The 16,205-nt window shown below is 43.1% G+C and overlaps 1 protein-coding gene and 2 pseudogenes across 1 annotated transcript in view; all 3 read left to right on the top strand.

The window, feature by feature from the left end:
* The window catches only part of LOC127203988 (zinc finger protein 721-like), a 1,570,727-nt gene that overhangs the window by 803,487 nt on the left and 751,035 nt on the right, over nucleotides 1-16,205 (top strand).
* On the top strand, nucleotides 2,995-3,881 carry LOC127204003 (60S ribosomal protein L6-like; annotated as a pseudogene).
* Nucleotides 13,610-13,888, top strand: LOC127204009 (60S ribosomal protein L37a-like; annotated as a pseudogene).

Raw genomic sequence — 16,205 nt, 5'->3', positions numbered from 1 at the left:
AACCTGCAGGAGGTCATCTACACGTCCCGGGATGGTGACAAGTTCTGGCGGATGCCTGAGTGCTACATCCGAGACAGCACCATCAAGTACCCACGCCCCCGAAGAGACTGGAGATCAGACCTCTACTCCTGCCTGTTGCGTTTTAAAACAAAGAAGGGGGAACTGTGGGAAGCTGAAGCTATCACCCTCGCTAAGATGGCGCCTGGCAACCTGCCAGGCAGGATGACTTGCAATTCTGCTCCTGGTAAACAAGTCCTTATTCAGGTTGTGGGCCGTGCTTTGCTCTGATGTATGCATCCCGCCTTGTCGGGAACCAATTGGAGCTACCGACGTAAGAGCGGCTGATTGGTTGAGGCAGAGGATATAAAGGGGCACGGAGGTGTTGGGGGAGGAGAAGCGAGCGAGCGGGAGAAGAAGAAGCTTGCTGAAAAGGTTCCTGAATAAACCGCCTGGAGAAGAACGTTCGGGCCGCGTCCTTATTTTCCGCTGGTCGGAAGGATCGCGACAATGATCTAGTGACAGAAGCAGAAAACAAGTCTATCTGGAAACAAGAGCCAAAGACAGACTGAGAAGCCTCAAGCATTTGAACTGATAAGGTCTATAAAGGAAGCTGGGTCTAAGAAAGTAAAGTCTTTCAGGAAGAGGTTTTGAGATTAAAAAGATGATTTTCTATGTTGAAAGTGGAGGAAGACACAGTAACACAGTGCTTCTGGATTCCATTTGAGTTTGTTTCTCCTAGCATACAAATTAATTGTTTTCAGTGACGATTTTAGTTTTGTAGATCCTCTTTGGGAGAGATCAGAATGAGACAAATTTGGAGAAAGAAGAGGCTGAGAAATCAGGTGCTAAATTAAAGGCCGTAGAACAGAGGTTGGAGAAATCCTTGAATCAAAATAGGGATCCTTTGGAGAAATCCAATCTGGAACTTACAATAATAGCAAAAGCGGTAGTTCTAGATATTTAAAAAAAAAAAAATCCACAAAGGCTTGAGGAAATTGCAGAATGGCAGCCCACTGAGATACTGGATGAAAACGCTTTGCCTATAGGCCACCATGGTCAGATTAGCTATTATATGTGTACTGTCAAGGTTCAATCACTGGGTGAAGGTCTATATGCCAAAGTAGAAATATAGATCCTGTTTTGTGTTTTCTTGGAATAAGGTCATATGGTGGCTTGTGTGCTCCATTTTGCAGAATTTGGAGAACTGAAATATATGGACCATGCCATAGGTTGATACTCAGAATTCCAATGGCCTTTTGCCTTAAATTCTGGAAAGCATGATTCAAAGGTTGCACATTTGATATAGATAATGACTGTCTTGGAGATGTCTTTACAAATTGGGGCTGAATTGCTTCAGCGTGTATATCCATTGGAATGTAATAATTTTTCAGTCATTATGATGTGAAACCTGTCACAGATATAAAGTATAATCCTGTAAGTCAAAGAATTATGAAAAGATCTAACAATAAGTTTTAAAAGGTGGTCATAAAATGAAAAGAGGATATGATATCTCCCCAAAATAGATTAAATAATGACTTATTGATTTCAAAATTACTAAATGAGACAAGTAGCACACCTGCTAAGATACACTGGATTTTAGAAAGGACTGCAGAATGAGATCAGCATATAAAAGTCCTAATTCTAGAATGGAAGACAAGAAATGTGTTGAGTTCATGAGTAGAAGAATATGCTCTTGTCTCAACAGGAAACAAAAAGCTATGTATTCCATCCAAACTGTTGAAAATCAGATTTGACAGAGGGAGACCTCCTGCAGATCTTGGCTGCAGAGAGAAAGAAGTCAAAAAGGCCAAACAGGACAGGTAACATAATTTCCTGCTCCCTCCACATGGGAACAGCTCTGAGACTGACTGAGACATGAAAACGTCTCTGACCAGGACTTCAGCTATGCATGGCCAATAAATCTTTGACTACAAATTCTACGGGATTTATCATGTCATTCTTTTAAATGGCATACATAAAAATTTATCTTATGAAGAATCATCTTTAACTGAACTGTGCTCAGTATAGAGTCCATACATATATTAATACAAAAAATGCATAATATGTTTGAAAGTTTATATATTTTGCAAAGCAAGAGGACCAGACACCATAAAAGACAAGATGAGTAGCCCCAGTGATCCTATCTCACAGATGGCCTCAATAACTGTTTCCTTGGGGCTGGAGAGATGGCTTAGAGGTTAAGAGCACCGTCTGCTCTTCTGAAGATCCTGAGTTCAATTCCCAGAAACCACATGGTGGCTTACAACCACCTGTAATGAGATCTGGTGCCTTTTTGTGGTAGGCAAGCACATGTGTGGGCAGAGTACTGTATAAATAATAAATAAATCTTTTTTTAAAAAAATAACTGTTTCCTCAGCAATCTGCATCTGGGACAATTTCAAAATGGCTAGCTAGATTGTCCAGCATCACAGACTGTTCTAGTCAGGACTTCAGATAAGCCCCGGACTTTCTCAACAGAGACTGGACAGCAAAATTACGGCTATCTTTATTAAGATTGGACAATATCCCAATTTTCTTGCCCCCCCCCCAAAGAAAAGCCATGTTCCAAATCAGCAGGAAGCAATTTAAGAAAACTACACCCCATTCCCAAGAAGGGGGGTGGATGGTTTTTGGTCATGCTGTAGGCGATAGGTGTTTGTTACTGTTTTAAAGGGGTTGGTTATAAGGATAAGTAAAAAGGTAGATTATTGAATCTCCTTTGGACCAAAGAGTCTTACACTGGTATAGATCACGTTGTATTGTTACAACATGATAGGGTATTGTATCTATGAAATTTTTTTAAAGATTTATTTATTATGTATACAGTATGCATCAGATCACATTATAGATGGTTGTGAGCCACCATATGGTTGCTGGACATTGAACTCAGGACCTCTGGAAGAGTAGTCAGTGCTCTTAACCGCTGAGCCATCTCTCCAGCCATCTATGAAATTCTTAAAACTGCAATGGGAGTCCTCTTTCCCATCTTGCAAGATGGCAGGTGAAAAGGCCGAGAAGCCTGACACAAAGAAGAAGCCTGCGGCCAAGAAGGCTGGTGGCGATGCTGCTCCCCTTGCCGCCAATGCAGCAAAAAAAGGGCGACCCTAAGGTGAAGAAGTCCAAGAAGGGGAAACGCCATTGCAGCAGGAACCCTGTCCTGGTTAGAGGAATTGGCAGGTACTCCGGGTCTGCCATGTATGCCAGAAAGGCCTTGTACGAAAAGCAGTACACAGCTGCCGAGACCAAGGTTGAGAGGAAGAAGAAAAGAGAGAAGCTCCATGCCACTGTCACAAAAGTAGTCTGTGGTGACAAGAACAGTGGTACCCGAGTGGTGAAGCTTCAAAAACTGCCCAGGTATTATCCTACTGAAGACGTGCCTCGGAAGCTGCCAAGCCATGGCAAAAAGCCCTTCAGTCAGCACGTGAGAAAGCTGCGTGCCAGCATCACACCTGGGACAGTCCTGATCATCCTCACTGAACGCCACAGGGGCAAGAGAGTGGTTTTCCTGAAGCAACTGGAAAGTGGCTTGCTGCTTGTGACTGGACCTCTTGCCATTAACAGAGTTCCTCTACGCAGAACACACTAGAAGTTTGTCATTGCCACATCTACAAAAGTTGAAAACAGCACCGTTAAAATCCCTAAACATCTGACAGACGCTTACTTCAAGAAGCAGCAGCTGCGCAAGCCCAGGCACCAGGAGGGCGAGATCTTTGACACGGAGAAGGAGAAATACGAGATTACTGAGCAGCGCAAGGCTGATCAGAAAAACTGTGGACTTGCAGATTTTGCCAAAGACCAAAGCCGTTCCCCAGCTGCAGGGCTACCTGCGATCTCAGTTCTCCCTGACAAATGGGATGTATCCTCGCAAACAGGTGTTCTAAATTGCTAACAACCTAATTAAACAGCTTCGTACCTTTAAAAAAAAACTGCAATGGTAAGTTATAGTCTTTTTGAAAGATGCTAACTGCTTAGGATAACTTGTAGGAGAGATGAACATGTTTTTGTGTTGATCCCAAGTGTGGGATGGGGAACAGACTTGGGAGAGAGCAGGATGTTTTTCCCACTTAGAAGTCGAACCACTTCATCGGGGAGCTTGGATGTTGCAGGAAAGGCTTCAAGGCTTTGGGCTCCGGCTGAGGCTCTGGCCTCAGCTCCTGTCCCAGGTTCTAGCAGCACCGTGGGTGAATTGTGGGTTTGCTGAAGTCCTGCTGACTACGCCAGGAGAATCATTCCTCGGAACTGACATCCTTAAGGTTTCATTATTGTGTTCTTTAATCTCCTTTTCCTATTGTTTGGGTTAGCCGGGTTGTAAGTGAGGTATGCTCTGTTAGTAAGTTTATAATAAAATATGATTGTTAAGAAAATTGAGCCAAAAAAAAAAGAAAGAAAGAAAGAAAGAAAATTGAGCCTACAATAATTAGCCGTTGGATAATCAAACTCGTGGCCATGTTAGATACTAATTTAGTTAATTACAGATTAAAAAATAGCTAGAAGAAAACACTTCAGGTAAGACAGTTAGATAGATGGTCTTTAGAAAACCTCCGAGATCTACAGAATATGGCATTTAGAGATTGTGTTAACTTAAGACTTTTTTGATAATGAGACAGGTCTGCTCCTGGCAGCACCCCTGTTCTGCTTCACAGAACATCAAAGGCTTCATATACAGCAACTGTCCAAAACTGGACAAACTGGATTCAGGAGAGCTGACTACCAAGCTTCACATAAAAGTCTGTCAGATATTCTGCTCTAGAAGGCTGACGACAATGCTCCAACATGACAGAAGAATTTTTGGTGACTGAACAGGCAGCCAAATATCTCTTGTCATTTACACACTTTTCGAAGCTTCTTGCCTACAATTCCTATATATTTAGTAATATTTATTCCTTCTTAAAGTTGCTTGTGGGGTTGAAGACTAGATAGTTATAGTTTAGGATGATTGAAATTGTTTAGGATGATAGGAATTGGTAGATAGTAGGATATTTTATCCAAGAGTGCAAAAAAATACAAATGTAAATTTTACCCAATAATTTTGACGATTGTTATTAGTACATATATTTTATTATTGTAAGATGTAAGCATTAGGTTATTGTGCAATTCAAATGCTAATTTCTGAATCCCCAACATCTCATTGCAAGCCTTGTTCTGAGAATATCCTGTTTTAATGTTGTATAAACTCTACTCCCAAACTGTCCCCTTGTATGCCAATAAAGCAGCTTACAGCCAGTCACTGGGCATGGGAGGGAATAGGTTGGACATCCTGCCAGCCTAGAGAGAAGGAGTTGGAAGAGGATGTAGGGGATTCAGCCATGGGAGAGGTCCAAGAGACATTAAGAAGAGTTGGAACAGGGAAAGCTACAAAGTGAAAGTATCTCTGGAATGTATGCTGGGAGGAAATCACATTAGCTTAGAGGGTTAAGAGTAGAATAATAGCTGCTCAGTTCTTGTGCTATGAAGCTTATTATTAAAAATATATATATATAAGAGTCCCAGTTATTTGTGTGATAGCCAGGTTAAGAGAAAAAGTAAAAGAAACAGTTACATAAAAATAGCCTGAATAGGTGTGTGTGTGTGGTGTGGTGTGTGATGTGTGGTGTGGTGACTATGTGTGAGATGTGTGCGTGTGGTATGTGTGTGTGTAGAATGTGTGTGTGGGATGTGGTGTGTGGTGTGTATGGGGTGTGTGTGTGTGGTATGTATGTCTGTGTGTGGGGTATATGGATGTGGGTGTTTATGTGTAGATCCCATTTGGCATCTTAATCACTCTCTACCTTATTTTTTTTGAGATAACTTCTCTCAGTGAATCTGGAGCTCACTAATTCAGCTAAGACTGACTGGTTGGTGAGCGCTGGGATTTCTCTGTTCACACCTTTCTGGTATTGGGGTTCCAGGCCTATGCCAAGGAGCCCAGGTTTTTACATAGGTTTGGGGAAATTAAACTCAATCCTCATTCCTGCACAACAAACATTTTACTGACTGAGGCTTCTCCACCTCAGCTGTTTTTTTGTTTGTTTGTTTGTTTGTTTGTAATGTTTTGAACAGGGTCTCACTATGTAGCCTAGGCCAGGCTTGAACTCATTATGTGGTCAAAGATGACCTTGAACTTTTGAAACTTACTCTAATTCCTGAGTGCTAGAAAGATAGGCATACACCACTCAGCCAGCTTACGTGGTGTTAGGGATCAAAGCCATGCCCACTGTGTCTCCAGATGCTTTTTCCCAGCAGCCCTAGGCATTTCACCTATTAGGTCAACAACTGTCCTTGAGCTCTACCCACAGTCCCTTCCCCCTTGCCAACTGGAGCATCAGCCAGGATGTGCTAATTTCCACAGCTCATAACTAACAGGTTTACCCAGTAGTAAGTCTTTCCAGTGCAAACCAACAAGCACAAAGCTCACATCCAGCAGCTGCTTCCCTCATGATGACCTTACACCTGTAGCTGATACCCCCCTCTGCCCTAGTTACCCCACAGTCATACACCAGGCAAATGGGGTGACTCTGATAGCCTGGAGCCCACTGGAGAGATCTGCTGGCTTTGTCTCTGTTGTGATGATTGCTATAAAGGCCCTTGGACTTCATTTTGTCATTGTTTTCTCCCTTCTCCTCCTTCTCCTTCTTCTCCTCCTCCTCCTCCTCTTCCTCCTCCTCCTCCTCTTCTTCTTCTTCTTCTTTTTCTTTTCTCTCTCTCTCTCTCTCTCTCTCTCTCTCTCTCTCTCTCTCTCTCTCTCTCTCCCTCTCTCTCTCGTCCCCAGTTCCCTGTGTGGCCCCATATGAAGTCACATGCCTCCTGTTCTGGGGGGGAACTCTTATGGAGAAAACTACGGCAGCATCTGATTAGTGACAATAATTAATTAATAAATGGCTCAGTGATTAATAATGTGTAGTAAGCTGGGCATGGTGGTGCACACCTGTAATCCCAGCACTCAAGGAAGCAGAGGCAGGCAGATCTCTGTGAGTTCAAGTCCAGGACAGTCAAGGCTACACAGAGAAACCCTGTCTCAAAAAAAAAAAAAAAAGATAAACCAAACAAACAAAAACAAAATAAAACAAAACAAGAAAGGAACATGTAGTATTCTTGCAGATGACCCAAATGAAGTTCCAAGCACCCACATCAGGAAGCCCACAACCTCCTGTAACCCCAACTTCAGGGAATCTAATGCAATCTTTTGGTTTCTAAGGACATCTTTACTCAAATGCGCACACCTACACAGAGGCATCCATAAACTTTAAAAATATATAGAATATCAAGTCTCTTCTTGGTAGCCTGCTACCCTTCCTCTGAGTGCCACCAAGTCTCCCCCTCCAGGGGACATGGTCAAATGTGAGGCACCAGAGTACGTGAGAAAGTCATATCACACTCTCCACTCAACGGTGGAGAATGTTCTGACCATTGGCTAGATCTGGGTAGGGGTTTAAAGTTTACCGCCTGTATTGTCCTTGGCTGGCGCCTTAGTTTGAGCGGGACCCCTGGGCCCAAATCTGCCTATCATAATGTTCTACTTGTAGGTTTCTAGGACCCTCTGGATCCTTCTACTTTGCTATTCTCTCATGCTTTTCTCATTTAGAGTCCCAATACCCTATGAGCATATACAGGGGGAGGTAATTCCCCTCAGGAACAGTCATAGGGGAGGGGAATAATGGGAAAATGGGAGGGAGGGAAGAATGGGAGGATACAAGGGATGGGATAAACATTGAGATGTAACAAGAATAAATTAATAAAAAAAAAAAAAGGAAAAAGAAAAAAAAACCAAAACCAAAAAAAAAAAAAGGAAAAAAAAAAGAACCAGTCTTAACTTAGTGTGTTAAAAAGTCTACTAGTCATATACTTTTATGACAAAAATGTACAAACTTTGAAGCCAAATTAAGTAACTTTTAATAAATATTTTCTTTATAATAAAATAAAAATATATAGAAACCATCTTCAATACCCTAGCCTGTCTTATCCCCCTTCGAGGCGAAAGGCTCAAAGGTAAGCATAGCTGTGACCTCTTGTGTGTATGTGTCCGTACACCCATGCATGTTCATGGGAAGGTATGTGTGTGCTGGTGCACACATATGTACATGCATAAACATGTATATGCGTGTGCACACAGAAGCCAAAGTGCAATCTCTAGTGAGGTTCTGTCCACTAGTTCTGGTTTGTTTGTTTGTTTGTTTGTTTGTTTGTTTCTGTTTGTTGGCGTGTTTTTTTAAACTGGGTCTCTCATTGGCTTGGAATTTAACCAAGTAGACTCAGCTATCTGGCCAGCAACCCATAGGGATCACCCTGTCTCCACCAGCTTGGGGATTACAAATCTGTGCCGCATTCTGACTTCCCAGCGTTTGAACTCGGTCCTTATGCTTGCATGGCAGGCACTTTACCCACTGAGCCAGCTCTCCAGCCCGTCTGAAGTAGCCCTGCATTTTTTCCCCCTGTTCTACTCCATAAGCCCCCAAATCGCCTAAAAGTCTCCTCTGGTCATTGTCCTCAGTTTGCAGTCTTCCTGGATTCCTGGATTCCAAACAGACCTTTGTAGGACACTCCACACCACAAATGAAGGCAGTTATCTGTGATGATGAGGGTTGCACATTGCTTGTTCCCGGTAAGAATTGGATTTCTTTTCAACCATTTGTAGAACTAGAAATCAGACCATCAACAACCACATCCTGTCTAGAACAGGATTGCTTAATCACGCATTCCTCTTCCTTTTTCCTCCAAATTCTTCCTCTGTTTAAACTCATGTCAGATCCCCAAAGATAGACTTGGGATCACTAGAACCTTTCTCTTTTCCTTTTCCCAGTATGGCCACATTGATGAATTTTTTTCTTTGTTTTTCGCTGTTGATCACCTATTATTTTTTTTCTGACATTTTTTTTTTTTTAATTATCTTGTGTATGGGCTGCACACGCCACAATACACATGGTGAAGTCAGAGGATAATTTGTAGGAGTCAGGTCTCTCCTTCTACCATGTGGGTCCCAGGACTGAACCTGGCTCTTCAGACTTGGCGGCAAGCACCTTTACCCACTGAGGCTTCTCTGAGCCCTGCTCATTTATTTGATTGGTGTATTGTGAAGGTGGCTCAAGCTGTCCTCTATAACTACTAGAGCTAAGTTTTCCTGTACCACTCCACGAATACTCTCAGGCTGTTCCCACGGCTGTAATATCTGCAGTGCTTGCATGCCCACACTACAATTTGCCAAAATCTGCTCTTGGCCAATCTGATACAAGATTGTCTATGACCTTGAGGGAGACGGAGGAGGAAGAGGAGGAGGCTTTATCTACCCCAGGGGCAAGACAGCCTACCTCTCAGTCCCTGAAAGAGTTTGAGCATTGTCTCAGCATGCCTGCTAATGTTACATGCAGGCTGGATAGATAAGTTATGAACCACAGAAGTGTGTCTGTCCTGAATTCTAAAGGTCAAGATCATGCTGTCACCGCACCAACCCCCAAAGCCCTTCCTGGCCTGCCAGAACATAGCAGAAAGATAATGAAACGTAAGAAAGTTTGAATTTCACTTATTTTTTTTTTGTTGTTGTTAACAGACACATGTTCCTGCTGTACTAATCCTCCTATGAGAGTCCAATGCTTATGGCTTAGTCACCTTGTAATGATATCAGCTTTGGAGAGGATACTGAAATTAAAAAAAAAAAAAAAAAAGTTTAAGCAAAGATAGCAGTCAGGCCAGGCGTGGTGGCACACACCTTTAATCCCAGCACTCAGGAGGCAGAGGCAGGTGGATCACTATGCGCTTGAGGCCAGCCTGGTCTATAAAGGGAGTCTGGGATAGCCAAGACTACACAGAGAGACCCTGTCTCAAAAAAAAAAAAAAAAAAAAAAAAAGATAGCAGTCAGGGAAAGGAGGAAGAGGAAGGGGATCAACCCAAACTGAGTATATATAAAAGAACCATAAGCAATCTTTCTACTTGGTAAACTAATTTAGAAATACTTTTTTTTTTTTTAATACTGACTCGGATTTATGTGTGAAAAGAACATAGGACACTGGTCATGTGTAAATAGTGTGTAGGGGCGTGTGTCACACCTGTCCATCTGTCTTTCACATAGCATAAGCCTTTCCTATGAGGCCTACACAGGGGCCTGGGCACCTTTGGGAGCCTGAGCTGGGGCCGAAGCCAGGGCCTTAGCTGGAGCTGTGGCCTCTGCCTTGGTTTGAACCTTGGGCTTTGGTTGGCAGAGCCTACAACCCTTGGCCATGTAGCTTCGAATCCTCTTCCCAAGCTTGGGATGAATGATGAAAGCAAGCCGGCTGAGTTTGCTGCTGGGGCCTTTTGGCATCTTGGGCTTAAGGGCCTCAGGCATCACAAGGGCCTTGATGGCCTCTGCACAGCACTCATTGCCTTTGCATTGTTTGCCTGCGTCTTCTTCCGGCCTTTCTTGTTGTGCTTGGAACTTGGGGACAACCCCCTTAAGAGATTCGTATCTTTGTGACCAGGGTTTCTTGATGTTATTCCTGTGCCATTTGCAGGACTGGTTGTGTGTGGTGTGCTTCTTGGACTTGGCCATGCCTGCACCGTAACCCAGAGAAAGAGCAAGAAATACTTCTTAATCTTCTTTTTTTTTTTTTAATTGTTTCTTAAATATATTTAATATATAAATTTCATACACTTATATAAAATGTATATATCAGATATATATAATATATGACAGATATTATGAATTTATATATAATATATTGTGATATGTAATAAATTATATATTATAAGATATATTATATATCAGAAATAAATAGCAAAGAAAATTTAATAGGTGCAAAATTTAGCACAATTTAGATATATTTTATTTAATTTGGTTATTGTATATTTTTGTTTTCAATTTTATTTATTTTTAAAATATATTTTATTAATTTATTCATATTACATCTCAATTGTTTTGCCATCCCTTGTATGGCATTCCTCCCTCCCTCCCATTTTCTCCTTACTCCCCTCTCCTACGACTATGACTGAGGGGGACCTCCTCCCCCTGTATATCTTTTTAATCTTCTTATTATGTGTTTTTTCAATGATGGGAATGGAACCTGAGTTTTCGTCAAGATAGGCAAGATTCCAATCAAGTACTCTACCAACGAGCCAGGACCAAAGCACCTCATTGCGGGATTCTAGACAGGGGTTATATCATGGACCAAAGCACCTCAATGGAAGATTCTAGGTAGAGCCTGTACACCTCAGCCACACTCCCAGCCTGAAACTGTTCCTCTGGCAATTATTTTTCCATATGTGGATTGAAAGTATTGCTCAAGGATAAGACACTTCACGTCTCCTAGCGTGCACAGAATTCTGAGTTCCATTTCTAGCATCACAAACACGACACATTTTTTCACTTTGTTTTTATTTTGGGATTATATAACTGCAACACTTCTTTCTCCCCTTTCCTGCCTCCAAATTCTGCCATATACCTTTCTTTGCCCTCTTTATGTACTGTTTTTTATTAACTCTTATTACATACACACACACACACACACACGTATATACACATGTAATACCTTGCTTAGTCTATGTAGTGCTACTTGTATGTATGTTTTCAGGGCTGATCATATGGTATTGGGAAACCAGCTGGTGTGCTCTTCCTTGGGGAAAGCTTTGTCTCACACTCAGAATCCCTCAGTAGGATTGTGTAGGCCTCATGGGCTTTTATTATTTGTCCACACTGGTGTTATCCTTGTTCAGCCTATGTCTAGACAGTCATGTTGGTGAGACTTTGTGGGGATAGATTCTGACATTCCTAGGAGACACAATCTCAAAGCAAATGCCTTGCTGCCTCCTCTTCTGCAGTGTTCAGTGAACGTTAGGTGCAGGAGTTTGTGTTACAGAGGAATCTTGGTTGTTTATGGGGTTTTGTGGTCATCTCCTTTATTGCAAATAGAAGGTTATTTGGTGAAGGGTAAAGGCTACAGTTTTCTATGGATTTATGGACAGATTTGAGATTGTTATTGGGGAGGGGGTTGCAGGTTTAGTCCTGTGGTAGTTGTAGTGCCTCCTCTAGCATTTATGACTTCACCATCGCTGAGTAGTTAGCTAGGTTTCCAGTAGCAGGCTGGGTTTGCTGCATGTTTTTCTTTTTGTTTTTGTTTTCATGGGTTTTGGTTTTTGAGTTTTGTTTGTTTGTTTGTTTGTTTTGGGGGGAGTTTGTTTGTTTGTTTGGTTTTGGTTGGTTTTTTGGTTTGTTTTGTTTTGGTTTGGTTTGGTTTTTCAAGACAGGATTTCTTTGTATAGCCTTGGCTGTCCTGGACTCACTTTGCAGACCAGGCTGGCCTAGAGCTAACAGAGATCCACCTGCATTGTGTTAATCAGGTGGCTAAAGCCAGGATGGAGACAGCCATTTAAAAAAAAAAAAAAAAAAACAAGCAACAAATGTTAGGCAGAGCAGTTGAGGCAACCAGACCAGCAAAGGCCCTGAGGTGGAAACAGGCTCTGCGTGTTTGAAGCCCAGAAAGTGGGGCTGATGGGGCTGTGACTTAGTGGGCGAGTGGTTCTGGGTGAAGGAAGAGAGGCAGCGGCACACCGACAGTCACAGAAGGGTGTTGGCTTCACTGCAGCAGGGCCAACTATGGATACCTTGAAGGTAGGAGAAAGACAACCAGGTTTGCTTTTTCTTTTGTTTTAAAGTTTATTTATGGGTCAGGTGTGGTGACACGTGCCTTTAAATCCCAGCACTTGGTGAGGCAGGCAAATCTCTGTGAGTTCGCAGCCTGGTCTACAAAGCGAGTCCAGGATAGCCAAGGCTACACAGAGAGACCCTGTCTTGAAAAACCAACCAAACAAGCAAACAAACTTATTTATGGGGGGTGGGAGGGTGTACAGCATACCATGGTGCATGTGTGGGTCTGCCAAGTTGCAGGAATCATGGGTCCTGGTGATCAAACCACAGGTAGTGCCTTTACCCCATTCAGCCTGTCAGCCCATCATCCTAAGGGCTTTGGCCTTTCTGGGGAACAGATGCTAAGGTATTGTGGTAGAATTGAGGAGAAGGCATCTCATGGCTTGCTCTTAAGTGATTGGCAGTAGCAGGATAGAAGAATGGATAGACTCTAGCCATCTTTGGGCCCTACTGGGGGAAGGAGAGGTCAAGTTCTGTGAGTCAAGTTGGTCTCAAGTCAAGCTGTCACGGATGGTTGTTTGCTTGTTGCAGAAACAGGTGGTCAAGTTTACTTAGGCACGTGGAACTCTGGAGTGGGCAGATGAGTCAGCATCTGGAAGCTCCTATCTGATCACTTTAAGGAAACCTACTTTAGAACTGTTTTCACTTCTCCTGGGCCTCCCCAGATAGGACAGGTTAGCTCCTTAAACTTCTATTTCCTACTCAAAGCTGAGGTGGGAAGGAATTGCAGCACCATGGATCACCTTGCCCTGGGGCCCAGCATGTGGTTATTATAAGGAAAATGAGGCTTGGGAGTCCATGGGAAGCTGGTTCTTTGAGAAAATCAACAAGGTAGACAAACCCTTAGCCAAACTAACTACGGTAAAAGGTAGAGAGACAGTGTCCAAACTAACAAAATCAGAAATGCAAAGGGGGACAAAACAACAGACACCAAAGGAGTCATTAGACCTTACATCAAAAGTCTGTACTTTACAAAATTGGAAAATCGCTCTTCAGGCTCTGGCTTCAGTTCCGGCAAGATGGCTAAACGCACCAAGAAGGTAGGGGTCGTCGGGAAATATGAGACCCGCTATGGTGCCTTCCTCCGGAAAATGGTGAAAAAAATTGAAATCAGCCAGCACGCCAAGTACACTTGCTCCTTCTGTGGCAAGACCAAGATGAAGAGATGAGCCGTTGGCATCTGGCACTGTGGTTCCTGCATGAAAACAGTGGCTGATGGGGCCTGGACCCACAACACCACTTCTGCCATCACGGTGAAGTCTGCCATCAGAAAACTTGAGGAACTGAAAGACCAGTAGAAGCGCTACCCATTGAGACTTGCCTAGCCTGCAACAAATGGGTTAATTTACATAAAAAAAAAAAAAAAAGGAAAATCTAAACTGAATGGATGATTTTTCTTGACAGATACCCATTTACCAAAGTAAATCAAGATAACGTAAACTATTTAAATGGACCTATAAGCCCTAAGGAAAGAGAAGCAGCCCTTAAAAAGTCTCCCAACCAAAATAAGCCCTGGGCCAGATGGTTTTAGCACAGAATCCTACCAGACTTTCAAAGAAATCATCATCATCGTCATCGTCATCATCATCATCATCATCATCATCCTCAAACTACGCCACAGATGGAACATTGCCAAACTCATTCTATGGGGCCAGAGTCACCCTGGCTCTTAAACCACACCAATCTTCTGTATGAACACTGATGCAAAAATACTAAATAAAATACTTGTAAATGGAATCCAAAAACATCATTCACCATGATCGTGTAGGCTTCATCCCATGGATGCAGGGATTGATCAACATATGAAAATCCATTAATGTAATCAAATTCAGGTCCTTGAGTTCCCACGGCCAGTGCTTTTATGCACTGCGCCCTCTCCCAGCCCCATACATTTTCTTACAGCCGAAGCCAACCTGGTAAGTCTATTTCTTTTTCATTTAGCACATGCCTTTACCCACTAGGCTATCTCCCCAGCGTCCTTCTTTTTAAATTTTTTTACATTTATTATTTTTTTTCCAGCCTTTTGAGACAGGGTTTCTCTGGCTGTCCTGGAACTCACTCTATAAACCAGGCTAGCCTGAAATTCACAGAGCTCTTCCTGCCCCTGGCTCCAAGTGCTAGGATTAAAGGCGTGTGCCACATGCACCCAGCTTACATTTTCGTTTGTGTATGGGGACAGAGATGTCCAAATGTGAAAGCATGCTTGTGACGGTCAGGGGACAATCTGTGGACGTTAGCTCCCCTCTTCTACCATGTAGATAGATCCTGGGGGGATCAAACTAAGGTCATCAGGTTTGGCAGCAAGTGTATTTACTGCCTAAGCCATGTCATTCGCCCCTGGCTCGCTCTTTATAATAGAAGCCAAGGATCCAATCGATGTTTCTTAGCTGGAGACATAAGCCTTTCACAACCGAGCTCTGATGGCCTCTGGGATGATCCTGGCATGCCTTTCCAGAATGCATAAGTGATTCTGGCTCCCTACAACACTGAACTATCTTCTCATTGTTTCAGCTCCTAAATGGTGCCCCTGGTGACCTCCGGGTTACATCAGTGTATACAGTGTATAAAGAGAATTTTCCGAAGTCCCCATCGGGGGTGTAAAGTCCGTGTGAAGAAAGGAAAGTGCGATTTAGCGTGTGAGCTGCCTGAAGGCCAGACAATGAGACCGATTTCAGCTAAAATGAGGGAGGGGCCACAAGAGCCCCACCCCCAGCTTGAGAAAGTGAGGGAGGAAGGGAGAGGAGCAAACAGGAAAGGAAAGTGCTATGAGTAGGAGTGTAATCAGAGCTGGAGTTGAACATAACTGTGTGAGCCACTAAGTGTGGGTGCTAGGAACCAAAGTAGGTAGCAAGCTCTCTTAACAACTGAACCATTTCTCAAACCCATATTTGGTTGTCTTTTATAGCTAGACATTAAAGCCAGGGACTCCATGAATATTGTCTAAGGAGTCTGCCATGAACCTCTAGTCCAGCCCCTCTGCTGTTGATGTTTAGCACAACTGAAAGAGATAGGAAGGTATAGGGAGATGGAGTGAGGACACACACACACACACACACACACACACACACACACACACACACACACATACACCACAGCATAAATGGAGTATTTCAGAGCGTGGGGAGATGTCTCAGTGGGTAAAGTGCTTTACAGGTCATAGTACACACACAAAAGCCAGGTATGGGGGTATACTTCTGCAACCCCAGCACAGGGAGAAGAGACAGACTCACTGGCCAACAGCCTAAATGAGGCAGTGAGCTCCAGGTTCAGTAAAAGATCTTGCAGTCTCCTCCTGTAGGCTTAGATTTTTCAAAACCTACTTTATTTAGCATTCTTTTTTTTTTTTTTTTTTTTTTCCAAGACAGGGTTTCTCTGTGTAGCCTTGGCTGTCCCGGACTCACTTTGTAGACCAGGCTGGCCTCGAACTCACAGCGATCCGCCTGCCTCTGCCTCCCGAGTGCTGGGATTAAAGGCGTGCCCCACCGCGCTGGGCTCTTATTTAGGGTTCTTAAACACTTCAGCCTCATTTCTAACTCACCAGAGGAAGGGGAGAAAGAATGTTAATAGGAAAAGGGGTTTATAGACCTGTTTAGACCTAGTTCCTTGGGCCAGGAC

This window comes from Acomys russatus, chromosome 19, assembly GCF_903995435.1.
Source record: "Acomys russatus chromosome 19, mAcoRus1.1, whole genome shotgun sequence".
Lineage (NCBI taxonomy): Eukaryota > Metazoa > Chordata > Mammalia > Rodentia > Muridae > Acomys > Acomys russatus.
Note: the sequence above shows the minus strand (reverse complement) of the source record. Positions and strands in the feature narration are given on the sequence as shown.